Raw genomic sequence first — 24,954 nt, 5'->3', positions numbered from 1 at the left:
CGTAAAAACACTCTTGAAAACCCGTGTACCTTCAATTACAGCCTTTTAGAATTATGGAAATGTTTCAGAGGATGCTCTCTCTCTCTCTCTCTCTCTCTCTCTCTCTCTCTCTCTCTCTCTCTCTCTCTCTCTCTCTCTCTCTCTCTCTCTCTCTCTCTCTCTCTCTCTCTCTCTCTCTCTCTCTCTCTCTCTCTCTCTCTCTCTCTCTCCCTCCTAACACCCTCCACCCACCCACCCACACACACACACACACACACACACACACACACACACACACACACACACACACACACACACACACACACACACACACACACACACACACACACACACACACACACACACACTAGTTAAGATGGCGTCTGTCGCTCTGAGTGTCAAAACAGATCCATAAATCATACAAGGATGCTTACTTTTTGTTATGTCAGTAATACAACGAAGGGTGACACCGAGGGATTGGCTAAACTGAAGCAATGTGTGTGTGTGTATGTGTGTGTGTGTGTGTGTGTGTGTGTGTGTGTGTGTGTGTGTGTGTGTGTGTGTGTGTGTGTGCGCGCCTATTTTTCCTTCATTTTCTTTTGGATGTAAGCCTTCCACTCTCTGAACTCTTCTCTAACGATTTCCTTTTTGCTCGCTGAAAGCCCATCAGTGTGCCGTATAGAACGAGAGGTTAAGAGGAGGAGGAGGAGGGGGAGGAGGAGGAGTAGGAGGAAATAGTGGATTATGAATAGGATGAGGACGAGGAGGGAGTGTGTTAGTGTCTGGTTCTCGAAGTGCTACATGACAGAAATGGAAGGAGGAGGGGGAAGAGATCTCATGGTAACGAACACGCAGACAGTGAGCCATGAAAGGGAGAAAAAAAAGATTGAAAGAAAAAGAAACGGATGGTACTTGATATAAAAAGAAATAAAATAAATGTGAACATGAATATACACGCAGACATTGGATGGTCATGAAAAAAAAAAGATGAATAACGAAAATCAATAGAGAAAGGAAAGTAGGCCAAGTGAAAGATCAAACGAAAGAAAATTAAAAAAAAAATTGAAGTTAGGAGCACTCATTGTAAATAACGAGAAAATAAATAAAGAAAATATAAAAGAAAGTGGAACCGATGCCTCTGTAAAGTCCACACACCTCGTTGACTGTGACCTTTCGTGAACCCTGTTTAAACGTCATCTTTTTTCCAATTGCCTTTACAACTTGACCCTCCCACTGACCCCTTCTGACCTCCTTTCCCCTCCAATCTCCACCACCACCACCACCACCACCACCACCTGCTGTAATGAGTGTTCCGCAGCCAAATGTCAGGTAATTAGATTGTTAACTATCCATTTCAGATCACGAGACAAACCATTTTTTAGCCCCGACATCCGTAATGGCCATTATTCGAGAAGTGTGTGCAGTTACGGCTCACATTGTCTAGTCGTTTGTACTGATAATCAGCCTTATGGAACAACAAAGGAGAGAGAGAGAGAGAGAGAGAGAGAGAGAGAGAGAGAGAGAGAGAGAGAGAGAGAGACACACACACAGACACACACACTTGTCTGGTTTGCTAAAATTCCTAGTTTTCCCTGGCGTTACTTAATTATTAACCGCTAATTTCCCATAATCCTCCACAACCGCGCCGCCCAGCCTCTCGCGTGCAGTGCCACTCAGAATCACGAAACTCAACCTTTACATATTCTCGTTTTTACCATTAACATTTTCAGTCTCCCAGGGTTGAGGAAGGAAAATGAATACTGCTATTTATTTATCATCTCAACTTTTCATGAGCTGTGTTTGTATTCACATGTAAATAGTTTGGCGTGAGTGTGTTGGAAGGCAGGATGTTGTGCAAACGTATATTTTCTCGTGTGGTTTTATCTTCCCAGTCTCGCCTACTAAGGGTCTTTGTAGTCGTGTTCAATGGACACTAACGCACTGCCTCGTTAATTCCTTACACCAGCCTCTGCTATGGACTCCAGTCGGCTTATCCACGTTGACTCTGTGTTTCTGGTGGTGATTTATCTCTCTTGAAATGAATGACAAACTCTTCTTTCCCATTAATTTTTACATTACAGATAATTTCCTCTAACTTTTAACTCATAATCGTCACGTGACATATCTAATTAACCTGGCTTCATTTTCGATAAGGATAGCAATTTACCTTAATGCACAGGCGTTCAGGTAAGACGCGCACCTGATTACAATAATGAATTTGGATGTTCAGTGCACCTGAGGGTAGCCTGAGCACTTTATGGTAATGAGAGGTGCGGCAGGTGCTCGATTAGTCTTGGTCTGGTAGTACGAAGCCTTCCGTAACCTTCCAGGCGCCTTGCTCACAAAGAGGAATTAATTTACGTATGACTGGAACACATCACTCTTGTTTTCTTTCCCGATGGTTTCTCTTATCGCAGGCTTTCATTAGTTTTGCAGCACAATGCACGGCGGAGGAATAAACAGTGGGTCGCGTTACTTCAGGGTTTAACAAGGCAATTCCATACTGGGGTGATTGTTTTAGCTACTAAGAACTAGATATGAGCAAACACACACACACACACACACACACACACACACACACATCCTCTTTACTCCTTCCCAAGCGATCAATCTACACATATATTTCATCTCTGTAATGAGCGCGTCAGCTAATGCCTCTGCCATCTCTTACCGAATTCACTACCGTTTGTGGTGACGCTCGCCGCTCCCGCCCTTCGCTCCCGACCAATCAATATGTCATTAGGGAAATGCAGAGTGATTACCCTAAAATACGGAATGCTCATGCTGGTCCCGTGCGCCGCCTGTTTGTGGATGAGAGAGAGAGAGAGAGAGAGAGAGAGAGAGAGAGAGAGAGAGAGAGAGAGAGAGAGAGAGAGAGAGAGAGAGAGAGATTTTATTGACTTCTTAAGATACATTCACTAAACTAATTATTGATGCTGTAACCCAGAGAGAGAGAGAGAGAGAGAGAGAGAAAAAAAATAAGCGAACATTGTAATATAACCACTGAATCACAAAATCGATCATGGCAACGGTGCACTGAATCCGATCTTGTTGTTTCGCTCGCCTCGCCTCGTGCACGCCTCGTGAAGCCCAAGCTGAGAGGCGCTCTGATACCAACCCTTCTGACACTGACTCAACACCCTCCCTCACCGCTTGCCTCCGCCTGGATTCATGTTCTATTTTCTTACTGTCAAATGCGGCCAAGTTACGACTGTATATGTTAAATTCGTTTGCCTTTATTTGGGTTTCGAGAGAAGAGGAACTTGATGGTGGAATGCCAGGGAGGCGAGAAAAGACTGGGCAAAAAATGTGAGATGCATGAATAAGTCTACCTGGAAACAGTTTGAAGGTGGAAAGGAGAGAAGGGTGGAAAGGGAAATAGAGGAACAAATAGCCTCTCTATACCGGGTTCCCAGAAGTGGAGGTGGAGAGGAAATGGGTGATAACAAGCTGTAGTTTATGGTACTGAAGCCGGAAGTGGAGTCTCATGTAGTTGATGTAGAGTAGAGAGTGAATTAGACTTAAGCACATTTTCTGGAATTGAAGGGGAGATCAGAATGTGAAGTATTAGTGCTGAGACATTAGGGGGCTTTAAGAGAAGATAAGACGGATTTATGGATGGAGATGATAGGTGGAAATAGGTAGGTATAAATTTCATACAGGGACTGCCACGTGTAGACCTGATGGCTTCTTGCAGCTTCCCTTATTTCTTATGTCCTTATGTTCTTACGTAGAGATGACGGTTGAAAATTCATCAAACAGAGGTAGAGATTGAAGTGGAAGGTTCATTACAATACACCAAGTAAGCCTCAGTTGTGGATGCGTTTCTATTTTCACCCCGTATTGAAGCGTCATCGGCAGACGGATATAGTATTCAATTCCAAGGTAATATTCAACGTTGTCTCTTCGCGTGGGTGAGGCAGATTTTTCCGTGAATTTTGTTATATTGTTTTATTAATCAATTTATTCGTTTTATTTCATTTGTTTATTTATTTCATTGCTATTATTCTTTTTATTGCTGGATGGACGCCTTGTGATGGTCTATCTGTTCCCGGCCTTGTCTTTCCTTTCTTTTTTATCCTCGTCCTTATTATTTTTATTATTTTCCTCTTCCTCGTCGTCGTCCTTTTCACCCTTACTGTTATTCCTGTTGTCGACCTTCACCCCTCATCGTCCCCCTTCCTCGCGCCCTCCCGTTCTCTGTCCCTCACACCTCCTCGCTCCCTCCCTCCCTCCCTCCCTTGATGGCCCTCACACCCTTCCCCCTTCCTCCCTCTACTCTAACCCTCCCTTCCTCCAAGTCCTCCACACAATTTGACTAATTGAATGCTTAATTACTCCAATTTACATGAAGGCTTGTAAGGGCGTAATGAGACATCGTACATGAGGCTGACGCACACCCCGAGGAAAGAGTTACTGGCGTTGCCCTCGCTGTACATATATATTAAGCTTCATCTCTCTCTCTCTCTCTCTCTCTCTCTCTCTCTCTCTCTCTCTCTCTCTCTCTCTCTCTCTCTCTCTCTCTCTCTCTCCTCTCTTGAATAGAAACTCTTAATGGACTCGTTTCGTTGAAAGAGAGGATAGGGAAAAGAGACGTGTGTCACTCAGTGTGTCATTCCCGTTGAGAGAGAGAGAGAGAGAGAGAGAGAGAGAGAAAGAGAGAGAGAGAGAGAGAGAGAGAGAGAGAGAGAGAGAGAGAGAGAGATCCGTATGTAAGGGAGGAGAAGGATATAGGGGTGAAGGGATATAGTAGACAACACTTTATTTATTTATATCGTAAATATAAAAATCTTTCCGGGTTTAGTAATAATAACAAAAAAAATCAAGAAAACGATCTGTAACTTTTACGAACGAGGCCACAAAAAAAAAATATATAAGTATATAATATAGAGAAAGAAAACACAGCCAGACTAGATTCTATTACATATTCTGAATACGAAAAAATTTTACTTTCCATATAAATAAAGAAAACACAAAAGGAAATATTTTTTTTCAAATCTAGCAACGGACTTACATTAAATTTGAAAATACGAATACTTAGACTAGATTTTATTGGATATTTTTACTTGGTATATGTTTGTTAGATTTTTTTAAAGTCTTAAATTAAATACCAAAACAATTCTAGGCGCGTTAATAAGAAAAAAGTTGAAATAAATAAAGTGACGAATTCGTTATTTTTTTCGAGAAACAAAACACAGTTAAACTTGATTATATTATAGATTGTAACTCGTTATGCTTTTCTAATAATGAATTAAATATCAAAACAATGCAAACTCCGTTCATAAAAAAGAAAAGTAATGATATGGAGCCAAAAATGTATTTTTTTCCTCCTCTTTTCGGTACATTTTTCTCCTCTTTCCTCCCACTCATAGCCCTCCTCTCCTCTTCCCTCTCACTCATAGTCCTTCTCTCTTCTCCACCTCGTCCTCCTCCTCTTCATACACGTAAATATTGACGATCGGATAACGGGAATTTGTTACCCTACCAGCGGCGAGCCGGAGTTGGTCTTGGCGGGGCTTGGCGGGGTGGGTCGGGGCGCCAAGGCTACCGTGATGTGTGGTGGTGTGGTGACTTAGTGATGTGGTATGGTGATGGTAACAATGCACTACCACTCGCTTCAGTGCCCTGCGTGTGTGTGTGTGTGTGTGTGGCGCCGATCAGAGACGAGTCACAAAGTTGTACAATTGATGTTTAAACCTTTGACTGCCCCTTGGTGCACGTTTCCCTAATTAATCACTCTGAAAATATCTCCACAGCCACAACCAATCTTTAAACTGGGTAGTCATTGCAAAATATATTCTTTTTTCTCCCATAACTTTCTTGTAGATAGTAATAAAGATTTCATGTATTGCATGTGGTGGTGATAATTGTCTCGTATCAAAGTGAAAGAGTTAAAGCAGTAGTTGTATTGGTCAGGAGAACTCCAGTGTTGTGTGTGTGTGTGTGTGTGTGTGTGTGTGTGTGTGTGTGTGTGTGTGTGTGTGTTAATGGGTAAGTGTATAGGTGAGTAGGTAGTTGGATAGGTGGATGGGTGAACTGGTGTGTAGATTGATATCTGAATGGGTGATAAATGGGTGAAGCCTGAGGATCATTGAGTGGCTGTGTGAGTGCAGAGGATGAGTGATAGATGACAAGTGATAGATACGTGGGTGGATTAGTAGGTGGTTGTGGTTGTGGATGGGTAGGTTAATGTACAGGTTTGATGAATGTAGGTGGGATGATGGATGGGTAAGTGTGGGTGGATGGATGGGCGAGTGAGTGGATGTGGGTGAGTGTGAGTCGGTGGATAGATGGATGGAGTTAATCGTACGTCTGTGGGAAGGTGGATGTGAGTGGGTGGATATGATTGAATGGATGGGTGGATGTGGCTGAATAATTGGATGTGTTGGCAAACGTTATATTAGTGTGTGTGGACCCACATGCTGCCTTCACGAAGCCTGTGGTCCAGACGTCTGACTGTACATACATACTGAGGACCAAGTGATTTGGGTCTTGAGTACCAAACATCCTAAGGCCTATTTGCACTAAGGCCGATCTGTCTTGAGGATCATCTGGCCTGAGACCTGTATGACCTGAGTAACATCCGCCCCTGTACCACATGACTGGAAACCCTTCCCTCCACATCGATAATTCAGTGACGCACGGGAGTTGTGACGCGTGTGTTCCTGTGTCATGTTGCTGGGAGGGATGCTGCAGCGGCGCGCCTTACATGGGAGCTGAGGAATCTACGTGTGTAATAATTATTTCTTGATAAACGAAATAACAAAATAAGTGGGAAATACAATAAGGAAAAAAAAGTCAATAAGAACGATTAGGAATATATAGAGTAAAGAAATGAGGCTCACGTGAACTGCCAGTTATGTAATTGTGAAATGTCAGTAAGTTATGTAATTTTCTTTGGCTGTCGAGGAATAGGAGAGCATAGTTCGTATTCAAGAAAAGGTCACGGCTTAAGAAGTTCACTGGAAGAAAAAAGTGGGTGAAGAAGAAAGCCAAAAATGCAGAGAAATCAAAGGAAGAAAGGTCAGAGAGAGAGAGAGAGAGAGAGAGAGAGAGAGAGAGAGAGAGGAGAGAGAGAGAGAGAGAGAGAGAGAAGGCCACCGAGGCAGCCGCTGGTTCACACGCCCGTCCAAGCGGTCACGCGGAAAATGGAAAAATCAGGTTGCTGGCATGGTCTGGCGTGTGTTGGACGGGGCGGGCGGCGTGGGCTGGACTGGGCTGGGGCGGTGTGGATTGGGCTAAGGGATGTGGAGTGGCCGTGACTGGTGTGGCGTGGGTGGACGATGTGGCGTGCAGCGGAGCGAGGTGGCGTGGAGTGGACAGACTGGCGTTGGTCTTTTGTTTGTGATTGTGATCAGCTGCTGTGGCAAGAGGAAGGAGGAGAGCGAAGTCAGGAACCTCATCATGGGACGGGGATCAGCGGGGAGGAAGTCTGGCGTAGCGTGGCGTTGAGTTGCGTTGCGTTGCGTCATGGCAGTGATGTTGGCCGAGTGAGTTTCAATTTCAGAACGTGTTTACTGCTAAGAAAACTCGTCATTGGCGCTGAGTGTATTATCGAGAAAGGGAAGGAAATAGAATTTGGGTTCACCTTCAATTGGAGTGGCTGGTTGACGCCTGGCCATGGACAAACTAGTGTCTCCATCCCGGACCAAACCAGGCACTTAGCACCCGCCCCGGCCACCCGACGCCAGGAGCAGCTTGTTATTGTTGCCCGTTACGGCTCTCTCTCTCTCTCTCTCTCTCTCTCTCTCTCTCTCTCTCTCTCTCTCTCTCTCTCTCTCTCTCTCTCTCTCTCTCTCTCTCTCTCTCTCTCTCTCTCTCTCTCTCTCTCTCTCTCTCATCCGCCCCAGTACCAAGTGACTAGCAAGGTAAAGGTGTGAGTCGGTACAGGTGACGAGGGTGAGTGAAGAGGGTGAGGGGAAGGTGCAAAGAGATGAAGGTTGCGAAAAGGCGTGGGGAAATGGGAGTTAGCAAGGGAAAGGCATGGCAAGGTGGTGGTGGCGAGGGAAGGATGTAAGAGGAAAGTATGAGGGAAGGTGTGGAGAGGGATAGACAGCGTGGGGGTGATGTGGAAAAATAGAGGTGGCGTGTGGAAAGACGTGGGGAGGTAGAGATGGCATGTAGAAGACAGTGGAAAGTAGGAAAGCCGTAGAGGTGGACTGGGGAAGCAAGGGGTGGAATATTTGTAAAGGTGAGCAGCGTGGCGGAGGTGAATCTGTAAAGGAAGCAGGTGAGAGAATTTCTTATTTATTTAGTTGCCTCCGTGGTTTAGTGTAACGCCTTGAGAACAGTTTGTTGCTAGTGTGTGTAAATTGTGTTCGTGCTTTTTACCTTCCTCCTCTTGTATGCTTCTTATGTGTGTGTGTGTGTGTGTGTGTGTGTGTGTGTGTGTGTGTGTGTGTGTGTGTGTGTGTGTGTGTGTGTGTGTGTGTTTGAGTCGTGACCGTGTTCTTCATTTTTTTTTTTTTTTTTTTGTCGAAGATTTGTGTGTGTGTGCGATTTCTTGACGATCATTTATCTTCTGAATTAGATTTAGGAGGTCGATACATTTCGCGTATCCTCTCTCTCTCTCTCTCTCTCTCTCTCTCTCTCTCTCTCTCTCTCTCTCTCTCTCTCTCTCTCTCTCTCTCTCTCTCTCTCTCTCTCTCTCTCTCTCTCTCTCTCTCTCTCTCTCTCTCTCTCTCTCTCTCTCTCTCTCTCTCTCTCACACACACACACACACACACACACACACACACACACACACACACACCTGGCCCTCGCCGCCACACCTCACGGGCCATATGTCTTGCCTCGAGGGAGATAACTCGAGCCACAGCTCAGGAATCTTGCAGTTTAATCTACGCCCAGGAGAGATGGCGCGTTTCCGCTACATTGCTCTCTTTGTAGATAAACTTTTGCCTGTTGTTATTCTCTCCCCTTGCTGGCTGTCTGGCTCACTGGCTGGCTGGCTGGTTGGCTTTCTTGTTCATTTTATGGGTGTCCGGCTTTCTTTCTGGCTGTATGGCTGAGTAGGTGGCTGGTCATCTTGTTCTTTTTGTCTGTCTGTCTGGCTGTCTGGATGAATGGATATATCAACAACTGTGTAAATGTTGTTTTTTTTCTCGATGGATGCCTTGATAGATAGCAGACTGACTTTTTGGCTGGTTATGTGTCTGACTGCCTGAATGACTATTTAGCTGGCCGTCTGGCTGGCTGGCTGGTTGAGTGACTGTTTGGCTAGCTGGCTGGCTGGATAGCTGGGTGGCTGGCTGGCTGGCTGGGTGGCTAGGTGGGTGACTGTCTGGCTGGGTGGCTGGCTGGTTGGGTGGTTGGGTGGTTGGGTGTCAGGTTGGCTATGGATGGGTGGGTATCTGGTTGACTGGCTCTGGGTGGATGGGTATCTGGCCGGCTGGCTTTGTGTGTGTGTGTGTGTGTGTGTGTGTGTGCATGGTAGCGTGCCTGAATGTTGAACTGGCTGCATGGGTGGTCGGGTGCTCGTGGCTGTGGCCCTGTGTGCTGGGATGATTGACTGACACCGTGACACTTTATTAAACTGACTGAATGCCTGAATGACGGCCGTTGCGGGAGAATAGAGGGCTGCATGGTTGCCTGGCTCACGCACGACATGGTTGACTGGCTGCATGGTACTTTTTGTTTGCCTGTTTGACTGACTGACGATCTTTATCTGACTGACTGATTGATTGACTGAATGCCCGATTACTGACTTGGCTCTTCCATTTTTTTCTTTTTTTTTTTTCTTTTTTTTTTTTCGTTCTCCATTTTTCTATTCGTTGATTTCCTTCTGATTGACTGACGGTGATACAGATAGACACTTTTTTGCTGCGTTTTTGTGTGTGTGTGTGTTATATTCCTTCGTCTGTGTTTCAGCTACGTTAGGTTTTGATTACATCTTTCTGTTTTCTTTTGCTTGTTTATCGTACTTTCTTATTTCCTCACTTTTTTCTGATAATTTTCCTTTCTCTCTCTCTCTCTCTCTCTCTCTCTCTCTCTCTCTCTCTCTCTCTCTCTCTCTCTCTCTCTCTCTCCTCTCTCTCTCTCTCTCTCTCTCTCTCTCTTATATCCTTTTCTCTTAAATTGTCTTGTCTAGTTTCCTCTCCTCTCCTCTCCTCTCCTCTCCTCTCCTCTCCTCTCCTCTCCTCTCCTCTCCTCTCCTCTCCTCTCCTCTCCTCTCTCTCTCTCTCTCTCTCTCTCTCTCTCTCTCTCTCTCTCTCTCTCTCTCTCTCTCTCTCTCTCTCTCTCTCTCTCTCTCTCTCTCTCTCTCTCTCTCTCTCTCTCTCTCTCTCTGCTAATCTATACCAGTAATTTACCTTTGCTCGTTTTTTGGAGTCTTGTGAACGTTCCACGAATAATTTGAATGGAGTGTTTACAATCCAAGTTTGGGAGGTCTTGCATGCCGGCGGCGGTGAGTGAGTGCGTCTGGCTGGGCCTCAATGGGGTGGTTACTTTACTACGCAGGTCACCGTAAATGCGTGTTTTCCCTCGTGTACGTGTGCTTGCATTATCTCTGCGGCACTGCTGGAGTTTTGCATAGATAATTTCGACTTTTATTTTATGCCTCTTTGGTCACAGGGAATTTTTGGCGGAGTTTACGTCTAAAGGTTCGCGATAAGACTTGTGCTTTGTAGATAGAAGCTGTGCGCGCAACCTTTCACGGAAAAGTGTGTGTGTTCTTATGATTACCATTTTTGAAGCTGTTCCTGGGGTTTGTATATAGCTAGTCACATACACACACACACACACACACACACACACACACACACACACACACACACACACACACACACACACACACACACACACACACACACACACACACACACACACACACACACACACACACACACACACACACACACACACACACCATTTTTTATTTATTTTTTATTTAAACTATAAACGAATCCCATTTACATAATTACTTCATAACGCGTCACTGTTATTATAATTAATGAATATATTAGGCTCCTCTTCCTGGTACTGCATAATAAAAGACTAATCTGTCCATTACAGGAAACAAGTGTGTCGTGCCTTGCGTGGCGGATCCTGTCAAGCTTTATGTGTGCATGCGTGAACTTTTAAGCACCCCCGCCAGGCGTCATCGGGTTATCGTCACGCCAAAGGTTAGTTGAATCCCACTTGTCAAGTTTAGATCCAGCTGAGGGTGAAGTTTTGACTAACTTGGGTAAACTTTGTACAAACGGCGCTAATAATGGTGGGTCTGGTCGCTCAGTATGTGAAGGCAGCGACCCATTGGCTGATAACAAGTATCTGAGCCAATCATCTGCGAGTTTCGGGAGCATTGGCAGGAAACTCTGGCATTTCTGTGAGTTCCGCCATTTAAATAGGCCACTCACGTCCTCCCTCACGTCCCGCCCTGTGAAATATTCAGCTGCTTTCAGTGCCGGCCAGCGCTACAGAGCCACTTCGGGAAATAAACAGAGTGCGCCAGGCGGGTCACGACGACGACGAGTGAACTGCCCATCAATAACTAGAATAGAGTGAGGAAAGGAAGAGGCGAGGGAAGCGGGGCGAAGACTGGAATAGCAGAGGAAACAGAGCAAGGGAAGAGGAGTGGATGGAGAAGATAAAGATTTAACGATAAGGTAAAGGAAGAAGCGAGAGAACTGGAGGGAGGAAGTGGATAATGGAATAGACCAAAGGAAAAGTGGATGGAGGGGGATGAAAAAAATAACGAAGGGAAGAGAGGAAGCAGTGACCGAGGGAAGAAGGACAAAAGAATAACGGAGGAAAAGTAGGAAAGGGAGAATAATTCCGCAATCCACCTGAACTGAGCTGAATATTAGCTGTAATTGTAAGGCGGAGGAATTACGTGTATCTGCCCGGACATGCTTCTGTACGAGAGAGAGAGAGAGAGAGAGAGAGAGAGAGAGAGAGAGAGAGAGAGAGAGAGAGAGAGAGAGAGAGAGAGAGAGAGAGAGACTTGCATATATTAAAATTCAGCAATTCCAATAATACTCTTGTCCTCACTATTGCATCAAATCGCCTTCATGTTCTCACTCTCAGATTCTCTTTGCCTTCTCAGCACCCATTCCTTCTCCTCCTCCTCCTCGATGCTTCCCTCACTTTCTTTCTCATCCTATCTTTACTGCACTATCAAATCTACCTATCATTCTCTTCCAACTTCCACATCACACTCTTGATACTCTCACCATTTCAGCCATTTCTTACTGTCCTGTCACTTTCGTCCCCTAGTCCTCCCTCTGTCACCCGTTTCCCAGCTTCGCCTCTAATACCCGCAATCAGTTCCTTCTCCTCCCCTCGCGCCCGTGACATTGGCCGCGTCGACTGACTGTGACATTGTCTCCTCGTATTCGGGTCGCTACGGAAATCCAGCTGACGTGTCACCTGCGAGTCTCACATGCACCACTACCGCCTAATTATCTCCTGTCGGAAGAGATATAGTGTCGGCCCTGAGTTGCCTCGGATGCTGTATCATAATTATCGGGTATTTTACTCTGTCACTCAAGCCATGCATCTTTTACTTCTCTTACGTCGGAGTCTAACAGTGTCTGGGCTGTTGTAGTAAATTCCTTTAAGAAGTTTCAACTAAATCCTTTCCTCCTCTTCAGTGACGATCGCAACATATCGGTTAATTGGTTCAGAAAGATCTCAGTATTTCATGCCGTCCTTGTCTTACTGCAGTTCCAATCCGATGTGTAGGGGGCAGCTGTCCCCTGCATCAGGCTGCCCCCTGCGTGGGTGTGCGAGGGGCGTGGGATGGCGGTGCAGCTGAACATTCTTTGTTGGAAGTGTGAGCCGGGAAATGAGCCTCCCGTGAAACTAATATGTGCCTTCCCCTGCACCAGTGTTATTTATCACTTAGCATGGCAGTAATTTTTGTGGGGCGGTTCATCTGTTTCCCTGCAGCGGCATTGTTACGGCTTCACGTCCATTCCTGATATATGGACTACCATTGTGATCGTTTGGAAGCGTAACAAAGAAATATGAATTTCTTACGAAGAAGTCCGACTTTTTGAAGTGAACAGATGGAATTAAGACACAAAGGGAGGACCTACAGCTGGCAGGGAATAAAGCCAACATATTGAACTCAGCGGATCTGGAAAGTGAGCCCCAACACCAGGGGTCATAAGGCGCCAGTTAGGGTTACCCGACAGCGTTCCCCTAAAACTCAATGGATGAAACTGTCGTGAACCGAAACACCACTTAACAAAACGTTCCCACACACGAGGACTCTTGAACCAGAATCTCTTGATAACTTTGCGGCATTAATGAACTAGCTTACAGTAATGACGTATTAATTGAACTGTAAATGCATGTTCTATAAATGTGTCGTACCAGAAGTGGAAAATAAGCTCGGAGAATCATTATATTTTCTCCTCCATCGGCATTAATGGGACGCAGGGAACGGGGTCGTGTGGTGCGTGTGTAGTTTGATTTACGTTAATTAATGTGTTTTGGTGTCGGGTGCTCCATAATTTTTTTCTTCCTATCACGTGCCGCGCCACTCGTGGGCTCAACGAGGGGATCGGACCCCAGCCAGTCTGTGATCAAAGTCCTTGTGAGGGAACACCTTTGGCTCGCTGCAGGAGTGCTTCCAATTTACTGGCTGATTCCACGCCCTCCTCCACCCCGGAAAAACTCGGTGTTTTGAAAACTGAAAGCTCCGTTGTGAAGGAAGCCACACGCACACACGGCTTAGGGGACGACACATGCTGCTGAAAGGCCACAGGCTTGACTCTTCTATTATTATCTTGTTTATTATCTCGTTTAGTTGATTATATGCTGGGTGTGTAGACCCCTCGCTGTCACTGATGAGGAAAATGCATCATGCAATCTTGCCTTCAAAGCCATGCACGCTGACACAGAATATCCTGTGTTCATAGCCAGTGTGTAGATAAAGAAGCAAGTCACACTCACCACCAAAGAAGTAAAGTCTTGTCTTCTATGTTCATCACTCCTCCTCAGAACATGCTTATAAAATCTACAGGATTGTCTCGAGTCAGAGACAAGCATTAATATTTTCTTACTGCTGTTTGTCCTGGGTGTCCTCTGAGGCTTTAAGGATTAATGGGTCCCCGTCCTGTGGGGCAGCGTGTCTCTCCGACACACTTGCTGATCGGTCCCCTAATGGGATGCCACTATGTTTGGACTTAACTTTGTTAACCCAGGTTGCAAATGACATTATAGTTGTTGTTTCTTCATTTGAGTAACAAATAGTTTTACAAGGCAAAAAATAACATTGTTGATATTAAAACAAACTGATCATCTTGTAGTGTTAGTGGTGGCTTCACGAGACGACTTTACCAAGCAGTCATGGTTAGGAAAATGATACAGCTGACTGAGATTCCGTTTATGTTCTTGAAACATCCAAAATTTGTTTACGAGCAAGATGTCCAGCCATAACCTTAACCACGGGCGCCATGAAAAGCTGCCTTCACCGCCACTTCTTTCTCTGCAAACCTTCCCGTGCGTAGCAGATTCTTGTACATGATTCCTGCTCGTGCTCATCACGAACTCAGAGCATCGCGGCCATTACAGGCATAGTGGCCGTAATGTCAGGCGTGTATTTTCACTGCGTAAGGACATTTCGCTGCATTAATATTCTGCTCTCCTGTAACTGTTATTACTCCATAGCTATATATCCGCATCCGGCCAGCAAATGTGCTCATATACCATCTATGCTTGTGATAAATTTGTATTTACGAGAAGCAGCTTTGATAATTTGCTGTCAAAGTGCAGAACAGAGTATTAATCTCATACTGCCATTCCAATCAACACGTTACATACCAGCTTTTTCTTCTTTATTTTTGTCTGCTGTATTGTTTGCAAAGTTGTACAGTTACGTACGAATATGATAAACTGTACATCTTGTTTACAATTCAGAAGAAGATATAATACCGTGTTATTTTTGTACGAATACTTTCATTCTTTCTTGTTTATTATTCATGGGTGGGAACTGACAACTATTTGTTTCGTATCGAGGTGTTTCAGTCGCTCTGTTTTCGCACACGAATTAATTTCACAGATGCGAACAAATTTTTGTGAGTGTGTTTTAAGATCATGTGTGTTTTTACAGCGATCACTGTGGTGTTTCATAATGTAGAGGTTGTGGTGATGTTCGTCTCTCTCTCTCTCTCTCTCTCTCTCTCTCTCTCTCTCTCTCTCTCTCTCTCTCTCTCTCTCTCTCTCTCTCTCATATATCGAATTTCCTGGTTTCAAAGGAAATGAAAACACGCGACGCGCCTGGTCTGGCGGGGCTGCTGGAGCTGGTTAGCCAGATGACATTAGTTGGAGAGTAACCACATTACCGGTACCGGAACACCCGGATCCTCTCATCTCCCCATCTGCCTCCCTCCGGACCGCCGCTGTGTGTCATTCCCCAGCCCATCTCACCCAGCGCCTTGTTCTTCCGTCTTCCCTTTATCTCCTCCTTCCTATTCTGTGACTGTCTTTTCTTTCACCACGTTATTTTTTCTCCTTTCATGTTCATTGTCTTCTCCATTTTTCCACCTTTTTTTCTTTCTTCTTTCTTCTCTGAGACTTTTCTTTCATCACCCTTTTTTTATTTCTCCCTCCATTTGTGCTCACTGCTTTCTTCTTTCTTCCACCCTGTTTTCTTTCTCTTTGTCCTTTCCTCTGCGACTGTCTTCTTTCGTCACTTTTTTCTCTCTCTCTTTTCATTCGTGTTCATCGTCTTCTCTTTTTTTTTCCATTTTCTTTCTTTCTCGTCCTTCCTTCTCTGTGATATCGTTTTCTTTCATCAATCACGTTCATGTCTTTCTCGACTACCTCCTTCATTCGTGTTCATTACTTTGCCCATTTTCTTCCATTTTTTCTTTCCTTTCCTTCCTTCTTTGTGACATTTTTGCTTCATCACCCACGCAGTATATTATCTCTCTCTCCTTTCATTCATATTCACCTCCTTGTCCCTTTTTTTTCTCGCTTTTTTTTGGTTTCCTCCCTCCTACTATGCAACATTTCTCTTCCCTTCCTCACATACGTACGTTCCTCTTAGTCTGATTTCTCTGTTGATGTTCACTGTGCTCCTCCTTTCTCGTAGGCACCTTTCGTAGCATTATGTGTACTTGTTATTATCAATTTTATCATCATATTCATTTTACACATATGGTTCACGTCACTAGGAATTTTTTTTTTCTCATTTCATACTTTTTTTTTCTTCTGGGATTGAATATTTCGCTGCAATGGACCAGGCGTACGTAGGAAAGGACAGTTAGTAAGGACGCCTCGCGATCTTCACGAGTTTTCATGAGATTCTTCCTAGCAGGTGTTCAATTTATGCCTCTCTTACGTTTTTTTCTTTTTTTTTCCGCCACATTTTTTTCCCCTGTTGCCCTTCTTTCCTGCCCCATAACTCTCTACTTTCCTTATCAACTTCTCGAGCCCCTCTCCTCCTGCTTTACTACGTCTTACTCCTTCCTGATTATTTCACTCTCCCTCCCATTCTTTTCAGTCTTCCCTCTCCCTGTCACTGCATCCCTTCAACATTTTACTCGTCCCTTCTCGTGCCGTCTTGCTCCGCAGTTTCGTGTATTTATTTAAAATTAAGATACCCAGAGGACGCAGCGTTATCACCAAGGCAATGCTCCAACCCGTTAGCTTCTTGGTGTTATGGAATGCCCAAGATGCTCATTTTCATGCAATAACTTAGTGTCTTCTCCACCTCCCTCCAGCTCTTCTCCGCATCTTGCTCGGTAGCTCTAGATTTTAAGATTAAAACATTCCCACGACGGTCCATTAATGAAAGCTGTAATTCATGGACTGAGTTGATACCATATTCCCTTACAAACTATCTATTTTCTATCCTTCAGTTGTCTTGTCTTATTTCTTTAGACATTTTAGTTTACGGATTGTTATGATGAAGTGTAGTTGAGTCACTTCCACCACACTTAACATTCCCTTTCAGTCTGATGTCAGCTGAAAGTCCATCAATCGTCGGGTTTTGTAATGAGTCTGTCAGCAAATCAGGAGTCTTAATATTGAGAGAAAGCACTAAACGATGGAAGTGAGTAAAGACAACTACTTGATCTCTGACCACGACTTTACCTTAATACCCTTCCTGAAACTGAGCTGATTTCATTGAGCTTAACCTAACCTAACTCAAGTATAGAGATCTCAATATTCCCAAGTATAGAAGCCCCATACTGAGCCTAACCTAACCTAACACAAGTACAGAGGTCTCATTATATACACCCAGCACTGAGCCTCGCAGTCGCAGGTATTGGTCACAGGGCGCCGCTGTTCCCTTGCCTCCCTGACCCGCCACCTCCACTCGGCTCTCTGCTGCAGCGATAAGAGCCGTAAAAATTGAAATGACTTTTGTGATTCTCTTTTCCTCTAACTTCATGGAACGGTAAGTGCTAGAATTTTTTTTTTCTTGAACATATATTAAGCCCTCGCTCTGCCCTGCCAGTGTAAGTTATATGTGAGGTCACGCCCTGTTCACTTGTACTAATTAAGGTCGAGAGAGCTGAGGTGCTATTTTTCTTTACTTTTCATATTGGGAAGTTCCTTTTTTTATTTTCATTTTTTTTTCTTTCTGTAAAGGAGGAGGAATTTCAGATTGTTCATTATGATTCATGTTTTCAGTTCTTTATGCCATGTCTGTTCCCACTTTTCCTCAAATCACATCTCTTCACACTTAACCTTCACGTTCTCTTCTCTCCCTTTAATTAAAACGCTCTTCACTAAGTCATTTCTCCTCCACTTGTCTCAAAACTAGATTCTTAAATTATAAACAGTTATGAGTTTTCTTCCTTCACAGAAAATCAGTGACCCTTATTCTGAACACACACACACACACACACACACACACACACACACACACACACACACACACACACACACACACACACACACACACACACACACACACACACACACACACACACACACACACACACACACACACACACACACACACACACACACACACACACACACACACACACATTTTCTCCCCCACTTCCTTTCTTTCACTTCATCGCAGCCGCCGCCTCACTAAACAAGATAAGGAAAGTTAGTTTTTCTTAGGGTTCATTATCCACTCGAGTCACGTCTAAGGAGAGGGAAGTAGCGTCCCGGCAGGGAATCTGAGCTAAAGGTATCGGCAACCATATTGAATTAACCACGAAGATCCAAGTTTCGTCGAAAGCTGAGCCAGACAGACAGACAGAGAGAGAGAGAGAGAGAGAGAGAGAGAGAGAGAGAGAGAGAGAGAGAGAGAGAGAGAGAGAGAGAGAGAGAGAGAGAGAGAGAGAGAGAGAGAGAGAGAGAGAGAGAGAGAGAGAGAGTACTGGCTTTTAATGTGATAACAAAGCACTAACTTTATATCATATATATATTTTTATCTATGTAACTCACGCACGCACTCTCTCTCTCTCTCTCTCTCTCTCTCTCTCTCTCTCTCTCTCTCTCTCTCTCTCTCTCTCTCTCTCTCTCTCTCTCTCTCTCTCTCTCTCTCTCTCTCTCTCTCTCTCCCCCTTCTTGTTCTGGTTGCAAGGCCTCGCATGTTTGTCGCGTAGTCCACCGCCACATACAAAGGACCATGTTTTTTTTCATCCATTTCTTTCATATCCTGGACTTCCATTCGTTGTGGTTAATTCCCTACGGTGTAGCGAGAATATTTTGGTCGTAACCTGAATGCATGTTTCCTGAGGAGGCAAAAAATGGGGCGCTTCGGGTGGGGGGATAGCGGGGTGAGGAGCAAGGTTGTTGTGAGGGGAGAGGATTGTTGATCATTATTTCGAATTCTTTACTTCATCTTTTTAAGAGTACCTGGGATCTCTCTCTCTCTCTCTCTCTCTCTCTCTCTCTCTCTCTCTCTCTCTCTCTCTCTCTCTCTCTCTCTCTCTCTCTCTCTCTCTCTCTCTCTCTCTCTCTCTCTCTCTCTCTCTCTCTCTCAATGACCTCGTCTTGGTATAGAAAACAACATTCACTCTTTTCATGAACTTCCCTTAGTTGTCATTATTCATTCACCACTCCCTTCATTCAGTGTCCATTCGGTGGCAAACTTTTCTGTTTCCTATCACACAGAATCTCATCCCCTCCTTTCACTTTCCAGCATCTCCCTTCCTTGGCTCCCTTCCTCGCCCCATCACCTCCCTGCAGACGAGCATTAGGGTGACACGCGGTCTTAATGTTGGCGCAGTCCCTCTCTCGGCTCTGCACGGAGGCCTCTATCAATCAAAGCCTCGGAGATAGACCACCAAATATCTTCCTAATTGCCCGTAAGATTGGCCATCCCTCATGCGAAAATTGCCCTCCTGAAAGAGCCTCCTTCATCACTAACTTCGTGACTAGAATCGGGAACCAATCATTACAGGGGAGAGGAGGGAGCAGCGCTTGGCAGGGTGTGCTTGGATGAGGTAGGGTGTTTATGTTTTTGCAGGGTTTGGCTTGGCAGGGTGTAAGGGCGTGTGGACTGTAGGGGTTTGAGGCTAGTAGGCGTATTAACGTTGTATTATTGCTTTATTTTGTTTTTAATATGTTAGAGGAAGGGCGAGGGATGGCTTTTCCACCCACGGACGCGGGGGTGGAAAAGCAATGTTTGGTGTGATATTTGGAGGTGGGAATGGTGTAGTGTTGGGCAGGAAATTAGTGTTTTTGGCGGGAATAAGGGAGCGTAATAGAGTTCGTGTGTGTGTGTGTATGTGTGTGTGTGTGGACGAGCGTGTTAGTTTCCTGATGTGAAGTTTGGATGTGTACGAGTGTGTGTGTGTATGTAGTAAGGCTTGGACATTTTCTGGAGGGCAGTACATGTAGAGAAGAAAAGAAAAGCAGGATAGTACGAATATACATATATATTTAGAGCTGTAGTACATGACAAAGCAACGGATGAGCGGACTGGGGGACAGCGAGAGTACCAGCGTGTGAATGTTGTATCGTATGGGACTGAGAGGTTTGCGAGGCTCAGGTCACGTAGTAATGGTAGCAAAGCGGCTCATAGCAAGAGGATTTAAAACGGGAGGGAATAAAGACGAAAGAAACGTAGATTATATAAATTTTACTCTGACATACGGTTATTTTTCCTCTCCTTTCATTAACTCTAATTTTTTTGTTGTAGAATCTGACTTGTGAGTTAGAAGCGCAGTCACTGGCTAGCTGGTGAGACTCGTTTTCTGTATATCAGCTGAACCTCGCTGGGAAAGTCTCTCTTGGTAGTAGATTCGTTTAAAAGCCAATTACCTGAGATAATCACGACGGCAGGTAACAGATAAGCTTGTATAACCTTTAAAAACGAAAAAAAACAAGTGCAGCTCGATACATGGACACTTGAAACGCTGCGCTGCTTATACCTATTACTGGCGCTATTAGTTCTGGTCTGCGGGGAGGGAGGAGTGTGCATGGGTATCGCCTCCTTCATGACGTGGGATGGAGTGTTGAGGCTGACTGGAGAGGACGCTTGGGGCTTTCTCTACTCTCTTACCCTCAGCGGCGGCCTCGTTTAGTATGCATTAGTTTTTGCCCGGGATAATGAGGAGGGGGAAGCCTTATTTGCATATGCTAACATGTTCGTCCGGGTGTCGCTTTAATTGTGGAATGATGAAGCCCGAGTGAGGTCAAGACGGCCCATATGAAGGAAGCTCCGGAAAATTTTCGGTAGAGGAGCCTATACCTATGGGAGACTAGTACGTGTGTGTGTGTGTGTGTATGTGTGTGTGTGTGTGTGTAGAAGTGACAAGAATCTCAGAGACAAGGCACACTTCTTCCCTTAAAACTGTATAGGCTTAGCACTGTCTTTTGTCTCCGGTACATCTCTCTCTCTCTCTCTCTCTCTCTCTCTCTCTCTCTCTCTCTCTCTCTCTCTCTCTCTCTCTCTCTCTCTCTCTCTCTCTCTCTCTCTCTCTCTCTCTCTCTCTCTCTCTCTCTCTCTCTCTCTCTCTCTCTCTCTCTCTCTCTCTCTCACGCGTGGAAGACTTCAACACATTGGAGTGGCGTTCCTATATACGTATATATATTTTCTCTTCCCATGTTTCTTGCCGGCTTCCTTTTATTTACGTTTTCTTCATGTTCCATTTACGTGTTCCTTTCAGCCGCGCACTTTTGTCAGCCAAACACCTTTCCTCGTTTGTCTCTGGAAAACTTTCATCTTCCGTGAAATGTTTGATTCCCTGGTGACTAAATAATGAGTGACGAAGGGCTGGCGCTAGCTGGGGAGTGTCCTAAATCAAATATGGAAGCTGGATGGACGGCTGGGAGGTGGTTCATGTTTAGTGTGAACTGCGGGAAGATTTAATGCTGGACGGATGGACGAGTGAATGTAACTAGACTTAATGGAGGCTTGAGGAGTGACTATCAATACGTATATATAATGAAATCGCTCACTGGTTTAGGCATTAATTCATTCTAGCCGGAAACTCCTTAATTGAATCCCAAATTTTAGGGTGAGAATAATTAATTGTTCAATAGTTCTCTCCTCCTCTCGGTAACTTCCCCCTGCTGGGATTCCCTTCTTCTGTGTGTGAAGGTCCATTTTGCCACCATGCCGACGATCCTTCCTTCCTTTCCCCTTCAAGGTTCTTGCTCCTTTTCGTGTCTTGCTTTCCCGTTTTTTTTTTTCTTCCTTTTCTCCTGGTTATTTTTAGAATCTCGTCTCCAGGCAGCTGGTTTTCTTCCCTTGTTCACGTTCTCTCTCATTCTCCAGCTCCTCCTCTTTATCCTTCAGGCGTTGTCGCTTACCTGTAGCATTTCTTTCACTCTCATGACTTCACCTATGCCCGGGGTGGAGATCCCCTTCTCCATAGCATAATAATAATGGAATCTTCTTGAGGCGACTTTCTGATCTCCAACACTACGTGCGTGATGACCTGCTTTTAAAATTGCATTTGTGTTCTTTTAAGGTAAGAATCAGGACGTGGTTTCCTTATTTTATCCAGGAAGGAAACTCTAAAGGCTTGTCTGAACAAATGCCGTGAAGGTCTCCTCTAATCGGTGTTCGGTGTGTCTTCATAACAAGGTAATAACATGAATCCCTTAAGGCATCGGAAAGTTCCCTAAAGTTTAATGGAAATTTACTCTGCTATCTTGAGCAACTTTTGCAATACGGAAACGTGAACGACACACACACACACACACACACACACACACACACACACACACACACACACACACACACACACACACACACACACACACACACACACACACACACACACACACACACACACACACACACACACCAGCAATTACAATATCCCGCCCCGCAGTCACAGAGGGAAGAGTAACAAAATGTATAAAGGGAAAAATATTTACCAAAACGAAATCCAATATTTGTGTTCCATTTCACTTCACTTTCTGTGTCAGTGTTACCATTCAGCCCTTGCAACACACGTGTCACACCTGTACCACTGAGGTGACACTAACGGCCGCACATGTGTGTGTGTGTGTGTGTGTGTGTGTGTGTGTGTGTGTGTGTGTGTGTGTGTGTGTGTGTGTGTGTGTGTGTGTGTGTGTGTGTGTGTGTGTGTGTGTGTGTGTGTGTGTGTGTGTGTGTGTGTGTTTTGTACACACACACACACACACACACACAGTCTCTCTCTCTCTCTCTCTCTCTCTCTCTCTCTCTCTCTCTCTCTCTCTCTCTCTCTCTCTCTCTCTCTCTCTCTCTCTCTCTCTCTCTCTCTCTCTCTCTCTCTCTCTCTCTCTCGCCTTTACTTCACACACACACACACACACACACACACACACACACACACACACACACACACACACACACACACACACACACACACACACACACACACACACACACACACACACACACACTTTAATCTTTAATCGGTGTTTCAAACTGTCTAATTTCCAACATGTAACTCTTTGTGAAACAGAATTGTGTAATTCGTTATTGTATATATGTTCAGAATATAACCAGAATTGTGTAAGTGTAGCATTCTTTACGCCGGGCCTTCACATATCTGTTTAATTCAATGCAGTATTAGAATATGAATCTTTGACTTTATGGAAACCTTGTTCTGTGGCTGTCATACATGTCAGGCGTGGAGCAGGTGTGTGTGGGGCGGCTGGTGGTGGTGTGCGCCAATATTACATTCTTTTAAAAGTTGAGGCGCGTGGCACTCTCAAATGCTTGCTCCGACAACAAAGTAAGTCAAGGAAGCGAGCACGCCGGTTATTGAGCCTCATCCTCCCGGTGCTAGAGGGGACTTGTGGCGGGAAGGAGTCTGCGCCCTCAGGAGATGAGACATGTGGCCTGGAGGCGCGGCGGGGCAGAAGGCAGGACATTGAGCAGGCCGTCACTCCTCTGGCCTGGTTACTGTAGGATAATACACTCTTGTTAAAACTTACTTAAAAATAATCCTCAATTTGGCCTCTGCGTGTATACTAGCACTTGTTTTTAGTGCATATTCGCTTCAATGAACTTGTCTGCCTTCATTACGTTTTTCGTTTTTACTTTGTGTTGTTGGAGCGTGTTGTTGCTTTTTTTGCCCATTTCGCCTTTTTGTTTTTCTTCCCTGGAGTCTCTTGTCAACTCAGTGTGCTGTAACTTTACAAATATTGTGCAGTGCTGAGCCTCGCACATCGTCCTACTGAATTTTATTTATTTTTTTTTTCAGTAGGATTTTTGTGAACGGAAGTCTTATGATTATCCAAGGCATTCTTCCGTCCAGAATGTGCCTCCTCCCTCCCCCCGCACACCATCACCACGGCGTCACTGGTTTGTTTACTTCCTACGTTGATTGTGTGGAGGCAGCTTTATACGAAGTTCAAACTTCGTTTTCGTTTTCAAAAGAAGGAAAGTAGCTGTACTATTACTACCACTACGACTCAATTTGTGCGAGTATTGTGCGAGTATTTACTGTGTGAATTAGTTCCTACAGTTGTATGGTAACATTAACAAAAAGACCAACTCTACAGCTGTTATTGCTGTCACTTCTTTAAAGGCGAGGGATGTAACTACTGTTGCTGGAGAAAGGACTTTCAATTTAGCGTGTGACGTCGAGCGCCGCACTCTGGTATGGCCTCAGATTCATTGGCTGCATGCCACCAGATGACCACCTCACCTACTCGACATGAATCCGAAAACATGCCCATGCTGTCACGCCATGAGCGTAACTTAGTGGACAGTTTCAGCTTTGTGTGATACACCTGTGTAGCATTGATAGTCTTAACGTCCTTACGCACTTACCTATTCTCTATCATGATCTGCTCGAGGACACGGACGCTCATGTTCGGTGTTTCGCCATATGGATCCATGCTGATTTTACTCAGTATTTTTGTGTAGTTCCATGGTCACTCCCTACCTTAGTTTTGTAGACGTTAGGTCAGCTGGTCTCCTCCCCCGTTTATCTTCACTTTTAATGTTTAACAGTTCGCTGCATTTTACTGTCCAGTAAGTTGTGTTGCTTCAAACCATTATCAAATTTTTTCTCGTGTTTCAGTACGCAGAATTCGTTTTCCTGGTGACAGTCCTTCACGGCGTAACAGGTGAAAGAGTGAAGGAGTTGAGGTGGAGATGTGAAAGTAAAGGGAAGGACTGGAAAGGTCATTCACTCTACACTTTCCCTTTGCCTCGTCCAGGTAGCCAATTAGCTTCCCCTTGTGCTGCTTCATGTCCTCTGCTGGCCGACCCTTAGCCTACCTGGTCGTGGCGCTGACCCTGAAATCCTACGGGCTGAATGCTGCTAATTCTGAAAAGATACGGAAATGTAGTTAATTGTCTTTTATTTCTCCCAAGTGTTTCCTGGGATGAAAATGTGTCATCACCCAATATTTATTCAGTTTTTGCTCTGCTCCTCCGTACGTCTCTTCCTGTAGAATGCCTGTCTGTCTGTTTGTCTGTCGGTGTCTCTCTCTCTCTCTCTCTCTCTCTCTCTCTCTCTCTCTCTCTCTCTCTCTCTCTCTCTCTCTCTCTCTCTCTCTCTCTCTCTCTCTCTCTCTCTCTCTCTCTCTCTCTCTCTCTCTCTCTCTCTCTCTCTCTCTCTCTCTCTCTCTCTCTCTCTCTCTCTCTCTGCC

At 44.9% G+C, this 24,954-nt stretch overlaps 1 long non-coding RNA gene across 1 annotated transcript in view; it reads left to right on the top strand.

The window, feature by feature from the left end:
* Positions 1-24,588, top strand: part of LOC135112553 (uncharacterized) — a 68,373-nt gene extending 43,785 nt beyond the window's left edge. The window contains exons 2-3 of the long non-coding RNA XR_010274449.1: positions 10,993-11,102; positions 24,381-24,588. This is a non-coding gene — a long non-coding RNA (uncharacterized LOC135112553). The remainder of the gene's footprint in view (positions 1-10,992; positions 11,103-24,380) is intronic.
* Positions 24,589-24,954: the final 366 nt, after the last annotated feature.

The sequence above is a fragment of the Scylla paramamosain genome, chromosome 24 (assembly GCF_035594125.1).
Source record: "Scylla paramamosain isolate STU-SP2022 chromosome 24, ASM3559412v1, whole genome shotgun sequence".
NCBI classification, from domain to species: Eukaryota; Metazoa; Arthropoda; class Malacostraca; order Decapoda; family Portunidae; genus Scylla; species Scylla paramamosain.
Note: the sequence above shows the minus strand (reverse complement) of the source record. Positions and strands in the feature narration are given on the sequence as shown.